The sequence below is a fragment of the Triticum urartu genome, chromosome 6A (genome assembly GCF_056163025.1).
Source record: "Triticum urartu cultivar PI428250 chromosome 6A, HENAU_Tu73, whole genome shotgun sequence".
In the NCBI taxonomy this organism is placed as follows: domain Eukaryota; kingdom Viridiplantae; phylum Streptophyta; class Magnoliopsida; order Poales; family Poaceae; genus Triticum; species Triticum urartu.
Genome location: NC_141878.1, coordinates 105519895 through 105528335, shown reverse-complemented (window position 1 = coordinate 105528335; position 8441 = coordinate 105519895).

The following is an 8441-nucleotide window of genomic DNA, read 5'->3' as shown; positions in this document are numbered from 1 at the left end:
CTAAGCGGTGTTCTCATATTTCTATGGGAGTACTAATCCCTCTTGATCATCGAGATTGTCTTGTCAATCCTTTTCAACCGGTGTGCTTCTCTTCAAGTTAATATCCTTTCAGTTTCTGCTAGATCAATTATCAGTTTTTCTCAACGGTATCCATTCCATCCGTCCCAAGTTGACTTTGCTTTCCTGCCCTCCCACCCTTTTTCTTCAAGGACTCAGATTTCTTAATCAATTATGGATGTGAAGACTCTTCATTCCTTTCCTTCAATGTTCTTAACCGGTGATTTCTCATGGAGATGCTCACGCGCTTCAAGTTCATCATTCTTCGTTCTCTTCTTCTCCGATGGATTCAATTCAAGCTTTTGGTGTTGATCATATCCCTTTCCTCGTTTCAAATGCTTTCTCATGCCGGTGCACCACTTAATCATCCACTTCTCTCCATTCATTTGTTCTGGAGTACTAAAGATATCTCAGGAGATTCGTGTTTTCATTCCTAATCCGTTCAAGCTATCTCAAGGTTGTTATCTCATTCAATTCATTTAAGTCAACCGGTGCAATCTCCTTTTCAAGTAATCGTTCGAAGGTCTTTCTTTTGAGTGGGACCTAACCCACAGGTCTTTTCCCAGGATCTTACCTAACTCTTCTATTTTCCCGGAGCTATTCCCAAATTCGTTTCGAAGTTTGATGTAAGAATGAATTTCATCAGTCAGATGTTTTCCAAGATCGATTAAAATTTGTTTTTCATTGTTGGCTCAACCTCTTTGTTTTTCATTCTCCCGGAGTATCTCAACAATTCATGGTGGTGTTTCTCGTAGTCATTCTCAGACTTTGAAGACCGAAGAAGAGTTTCTCCTCCAAATCTTATCCATTCTTTCAAAAGATTCATGGTTCTAGCTTCATGCCGTCCTCTCATAATTGTTTTCGATCATGAGAATCCTTTTCACCCATCCGACGCATTCCAGGAGTTGCGTTCCTTTCTCGATCATCCGAAGCCCATCATCTCAGAATTATTCATTCCAGCTTGCAGCTCTTGTTCTCCAAATCTTACCGGTGCATCATTCACGTATTCTCTAATCAGCTTGCGATCTCTTCATTCACTTGCATCTAAATTGCTTCAAGTATCTTCATTCGTTCTCTAAATCTTCCCGGTGTTTATTTATCTTTTCTTCGTTCATTTTCAATTCTTACGGTGGTTCGCTCAAGAGTTCTCTTCCTTGGTTATCATATCAATTCATTCGTTCTTTCCAATCCTACCGGCTGATCGTCGAAGACTTTTCTCAAGTTTGCGCTATATATCCTCAATCCTTTTCAAGAAGAATAAGTCGCATGCCAATGCCGTTGCTTGTTACCAGTTTGAGTTGAAGAATGGTAAACATGACATAAATCTTATTCTTATTTCCCTGAGGTGATCAATTTATTCTTTCTGGAGTTGTTCATCATGTCACATTCTCGGTTTGAGATGCTTCGTCTTTTCTTTTCTGGAGTTCCAAGTTTTCCGCATTATCTCGTCGCGAAGCTCCATCTAAATCATCGCAAGGCTTCACCTTGTGTTTTCAACTTCTCTTTCTTTTTATCATCCTTTTATTACCGAGTTCTTCATGGAGGCTCTACATGGGGGTTCGTCAAGGATTCTTTTCATTCTTCAATTGTTCTTTAAGATTTCTCTCGAAGTTATGATCCGCCAAGCTATACTCAAGATTAAACAGGGTGCCCAATACATGTCTTGTTTTGAGGAGTTCAAGCATTCTTCATCTTGCATTCTGAAGTGCAATTCTTTCTCTCTTATCTTCTGAGGTGGTGTTATGTCATTTTTACAATTTCCCTTCGTGTTTCATGATTCACAAGTTATCCGGAATGACATAATTTAAACCCATCATTTTCAATTCGTTCATGAGATCCTTTGCAATCCATCAATCTTTTCGTTGGAGTTATCTTGGGTTATATTTCACCTAAAGCCCTCCCTAAGGAATGTTACTAATTATGGTGCTATTTATTGATCCAAGTTTCCTCCTACTCTCGTGGTGAAAGAAGTTTTTTCCATCTCTTCGTTCCTCTCAGCTAATCAATCTTTTGTAGTGGCTGGTTGCCACCTCATAATTTTGAGATGTCTCCATAAGCCCATGAGGATCATATCCTTTCGTTCTGATCTTCCAACAACTCCGTTCAATCCTTCTTTTTAAGGATGCTCTCTTAAATTCATTTCAGGTAGAAAATGTTGTTTTCTTCTTCGTTACTTTCAGTCTGTTCTATCTTTTGTTCCGGAGGCATTTTTGCACTCTTTGACCCATCATCCCATTTTTGCCAAAGATCATGTTCTTTCTTTTGCTTATACATTCAACCAGAGTGTCGTGTCCTCCATTTAAGTTCTCCCATCTTATCAAGTTTTGCCTCCCTTCTCAACCGGAGTGTTGTCTGAAATCTTTCTTACCCCTTGTGCCATTCTTTCAATAGTTCCGGAGGCAGTGTGTTGTTGATTTCATCAAGTATCCTCTCATCTTGTCAAGTTCATGTTCAATTCCTTCCATTTACAGTCGGAGTGCTGTCCAAATTATATCATTCTTACTCCTTCTCTATCTTGTTTTAACCAGAGTGTTGTGTCCTCTGCTCAAGTTCTTTTCATCTTATCAAGTCTTGCATCTCTTTTCAACCGGAGTGATGTCCGAATTTGTTCTTCCTTGTTCCTTGTTTATCTCGTTTCATCCAGATTGGTTTCAATTCCTTCTTGTCCATTGTACTCGTCATTCATAGCTTAGCAACCTCCAAGGTTCTAGTAATGTTCCTTGTTCCTCTTTTCTAACAGAGTGTTTTCAACTTTGTTCATCTTCGTTGCATTCTTTCTTTCAATTTTTTCAACCTCTCAAGGTTCGTGGTTTCACTCGTTTGTCCAAGAAGCAACTTAGTTTTACCTCTTCTCTTCCTCTTCCGTTTCTCTCCGGTGCCATCCTTAGATCTCGGGACAAGATCCTCTTGTAGTGGTGGAGTGTTGTGATGCCCCAAGACCGGCGCTACAGATGCCTTCCATTTATTCTCGTTGTCGCCGTGTGTTTTATTTGTTTGTTGCATTCATCATCTCGTCATGTGCATTGCATCGGCACTCCGTTGCTGTCATGTTTTCAAAACTTGCACCTGTTCGTAGTTGCCGCGTTCCCCTGCCTTCGTTGATCTCGCGGGTTATATACTTGGTTTAGGGCAGAACAACACCAAATTCATAATATGCATATAAGGATTTTCCGGAATTGTTGTTTGTTGTTTCCGGCCTCATTTAAACTTGCCTAGATAGTTAGTTTATTTTCACCTCTTGCCATGTTTAATAACACTTAGTATTATTGGGTACATAAACGAGAGTGAACTAAATGTTTGAATGTGGTGTTTCGTCAATATGCAACTCGTTGCATATTGAGCTCCACTTAATTTGTAGTATTGTTTGTTGCACTTTGCCATGCCATGCCTCTTTAAAACCGGACATGCATCATACTTGATTGTGCATCATGTCATGTTATGCTTGTTGGTTTACCATGTTGTTTGCTCCTTTCTGGTGTTGCTTCTTCTTGTTAGTTCCGGTAACGTCGGGTTTGTGAGGATCCGTTCGACTACGTCCGTTTGTCTTCTTCATGGACTCGTTCTTCTTCCTTGCGGGATTTCAGGCAACATGATCATTACCCTCGATATCACTTCTATCTTTGCTTTCTAGTTGTTCGTTCTATCGCTATGTCGTGCTACCTACCACTTGTTTATCATGCCTCCCCTATTGCCATGTCAAGCCTCTAACCCACCTTCCTAGCAAACCGGTGTTTGGCTATGTTACCGCTTTTGCTCAGCCTCTCTTATAGCGTTGCTAGTTGCAGGTGTCTTGTAGGTTGTTCCATGTTGGAACATGGATATGTTTGGGATATCATATTATCTATTGTTTAATTTAACGCATCTATATACTTGGTAAAGGGTGGAAGGCTCGGCCTTATGCCTGGTGTTTTGTTCCACTCTTGCCGCCCTAGTTTCCGTCATACCGGTGTTATGTTCCTTGATTTTGCGTTCCTAACGCGGTTGGGGTTATGGTACCCCCTTGACAGTTCACTTTGAATAAAACTCCTCCAGCAAGGCCCAACCTTGGTTTTAACATTTTCCACCTATACCTTTTCCCTTGGGAGTCGTGCTCTCGAGGGTCATCTTTATTTAACCCCCCCCCCCCCCGGTCTAGTGCTCCTCTGAGTATTGGTCCAAAACAGAGCCACTTGCGGTGCCACCCCTAGGCAACTTGGGGTATCTTCGGTTGTCATACGTGGTGTTCATCTGGTGTGCCCTGAGAACGAGATATGTGCAGCTCCTATCGGGGTTTGTCGGCACACCGGGCGGTCTTGCTGGTCTTATTTTACCATTGTCGAAATGTCTTGTAACCGGGATTCCGAGACTGATCGGGTCTTTCCGGGAGAAGGAATATCCTTCGTTGACTGTGAGAGCTTGTGATGGGATAAGTTGGGACACCCCTACAGGGTTTAAACTTTCAAGAGTCGTGCCCACGCTTATGTGGCAGATGAGAATTTGTTAATATCCGGTTGTAGAGAACTTGACACTTAACTTAATTAAAATGAATCAACCGCGTGTGTAGCCGTGATGGTCTCTTTTCGGCGGAGTCCGAGAAGTGAACACGGTCTTGGGTTATGTTTGAACGTAAGTAGTTTCAGGATCACTTCTTGATCACTTATAGCTTTTCGACCGTTGCGTAGCTTCTCATCTTACTCTTATTTGCGTATGTTAGCCACCATATTTGCTTAGCGCTTGCTGCAGCTCCACCTCATTACCATATCCTACCCATAAACTTAAATAGTCTTGATCTCATGGGTGTGAGATTGCTGAGTCCTCGTGACTCACGGATACTTCCAAACAGTTGCGGGTGCCGATGATACCAGTGCAGGTGACGCAACCGAGCTCAAGTGGGAGCTCGATGAAGATCTTGGTCGTTGTTATGTGTCTTTTTCGGTGGATCAGTAGTGGTGTCCAGTTGGGACGATCGGGGATCTAGCATTTGGGGTTGTTTTCTTTTATTTTGGTTCCGTAGTCGGACCTTGATTGTACTCTGGATGATGTATGTCTAACTTGTTATTTGTGTGAAGTGGCGATTGTAAGCCAACTCTTTATCCCTTTCTTATTCAGTACATGGGATTGTGTGAAGATTATCCCTCTTGCGACAAAACCACCATGCGGTTATGCCTCTAAGTCGTGCCTCGACACGTGGGAGATATAGCCGCATCATGGGCGTTACACGATTGGAGCGCGAAGAAGTTCGACTACATCAACTATGTTGTTTAACGCTTCCGCTTATGGTCTACGAGGGTACGCAGACACACTCTCCCCCTCATTGTTATGCATCTCCATGGATAGATCATTGCGTGTGCGTAGAATTTTTTTTGTTTTCCATGCAACGATTCCCAACAGTGGCATCCTCGTGTGGCCACACATCCATCTCAACATGCGCATCCCGCCACACTTAACTGTTGAAAATGTCGCCTTTTAGTCAGCCAACACTCAACGCCATACAACATTGCGGGTCGAACCGTCATCCTGTAGAACTTATCTTTTAGATTTTGTGGCACACTCTTGTCACGGAGAATGTCAGAAGCTTGGCATCACTTCATCCATCCGGCTTTGATGCGATGGTTCACATCTTCATCAATACCCATCCTCCTACAACATTGACCCCAAATATCAAAAGGTGTCCTTCTGAGGCACCACATGCCCATCAAGGCTAACCTCCTCCTTATCATGCGTAGTAGTACTAAAACCGCACCTCATGTACTCAGTTTTAGTTCTACTAAGCCTAAAACATTTCGATTCCAAGGTTTGTCTCCATAACTCTAACTTCCTATTGACCCCTGTCTGACTATCGTCAACTAGCACCACATCATCCGCGAGGAGCATACACCATGGGATATCTCCTTGTATATCCCTTGTGACCTCATCCATCACCAAGGCAAAAGAATAAGGGCTCAAAGCTGGCCCCTGATGTGGTCCTATCTTAATCGGGAAGTCCTCGGTGTCGACATCACTTATTCGAACACTTGCCACAACATTATCTTACATGTCCTTGATGAGGGTAATGTACTTTGCTGGGATTTGTGTTTCTCTAAGGCCCACCACATGACATTCCGCGGTATCTTATCACAGGACTCCTCCAAGTCAATAAACACCATATTCAAGTCCTTCTTTTGCTCCTTGTATCTCTTCATAAGTTGTCGTACCAAGAAAATGGCTTCCATGATTGACCTCCTAGGCATGAAACCAAACTGATTTTTTGTCACGCTTGTCGTTCTTAAGCGGTGCTCAATGACTCTCTCCCATATCTTCATTGTATGGCTCATCAACATAATTCCACGGTAATTAGTACAACTCTGAACATCCCCCTTGTTCTTGAGAGATTGGCACTAATATACCCCGTCTCCATTCTTCTGGCATCTTGTTTGCCCGAAAAATGAGGTTGAAAAGCTTGATTAGCCATACTATTGCTATGTCCCCGAGGCCTTTTCACACCTCAATGAGGATACAATCAGGTCCCATCACCTTGCCTCCTTTCATATTTTTAAAGCCTCCTTGACCTCATACTCTTGGATTCGCTGCACAAAACGCCTGCTGGTCTCATCAAAGGAGTCATCCAGTTCAATGGTAGAACTCTCATTCTTCCCATTGAACAGCTTGTCGAGGTACTCCTGCCATGTATGCTTAATCTCCTTGTCCTTCACCAGGGGTTGGTCTACTCCGTCCTTCATGCATTTGACTTGGCCAACATCCCTCGTCTTCCTCTCTCGGATCTTGGCCATCTTATAGATGTCCCTTTCGCCTTCGTTTGTACCTAACCACTGGTAGAGGTCCTCATACGTCCGATCCATTACTTCACTGACAGCTCCTTTTGTGGCCTTCTTCGCTATCTTGTACTTCTCTATATTGTCTGCACTACATTCCAGGTATAGGCATCTGAAACAATCTTTCTTCTCCTTAATGGCCTTCTGGACAACATCATTTCAACACCATGTATCGTTAGCTTCGCTTCTCCTTCCATTGGAGACTCGAAACTCCTCTGAGACCACCTTATAAATGCAAGTCGTCATCTTCATCCACACATTGGCCGCATCCCCTCCTCCCTCCCAAGGGTCCTCCTTAATGATGGACACCATGGGGGGGTGATGGCCCGTCCCTTGCCCATTTGACACCACACCAGGGTTATGATGTGGCGCGTCATTGAGAGGGTTACGCCCCCAATGAAAATCTTTTGGGTTTCATCTCCATAAGAGTGGCTGGGTTTTTACGTTGTCTCGCCAAGCCTGTCACAATCCTCCTTTACCCGGGCTTGCGACCGGTTATGTTGAGACAACATAGGAGGAGTTTCAAAAAAAAAGTAGTCAAAAGTTTCAAAAGAAAATCTTAATTTTGTTGGCATCGAAAATGATCGAGCATGCAAGGAGCGTGTAATTTTCATGATGTTTCCACATTCTAGGAGCCCTAGGCAAAAAATAAATAAATGAATCAAGCCCGACGGTGTACTTTTCAAAGTTTCTTTCACAACCAATTCTTTTGTTTTTTTTTGTCACGATATCCTCAAATGTCAAAAAGTCGCAAATTTTCACAGGCACATCACGCATTCAAGCATCTGAGATGCCAAAAATAGTTCAGAAGTTTACTTTTATTTCTTTTCCTATTTTAAATGATTTTACTGTTCACGACACCGAATCGCTACTTCTGAAGAATGTCCCGTAGTTTGGCGGAGAGCTAGAGATAAAAAAGCGAGACGCGTTTTCAAATCACAGGACGATGAAGAGGACGCGTCGAGCAACTACGCGTCCGCAGCAGCACGTCAAGTGATTTGTCGTGTCTGCACAGTGCAAGCGGCCAAGTGTGAATAGTGAGGTGGCACTACGCAGAAAAACACATGATGGCTTTCTCCTAACGGGAGCCCATGATCTAGCTACATCAACGCGTTCAAAAAGCAACTCAACAGAAAAACGTGTTGAAAATGTAAAAAAGTAAACATCAACGTTTTGAAACACACGCTTGATCCCCGGGCTGCCACGCCACGCCAAATGCTTTGTGTCTTTGATTCCCCGTGTTGTGTTCTTCAGTCGGTACTGTACCTGATGGTACAGATCCTGCACCAGGCAACAAAAATACGCAATGCCAAGACTTCAGTTTCTGAAAAGCCTTAATTATGCCGAGTGCCTGGCACCAAAAATTCAATTATGCCCCCGAGCTCATAAGTATACCTAGATGAATAGTAAAATCCAAAAAAATAGCAAGCATAATAATAATAATAAACTTAATTTGGGCAACAAGCATGTTTGGGTGTTCTTTGTACGCACAAGTTTACGTGAAGAAATGGTATTCCTGGTGTTCTGGGGAAAAAATGGTGCTCCAAAATGCTTTAAAAATGACCTATTTAGCACAGATTTTTTTAGATGGGC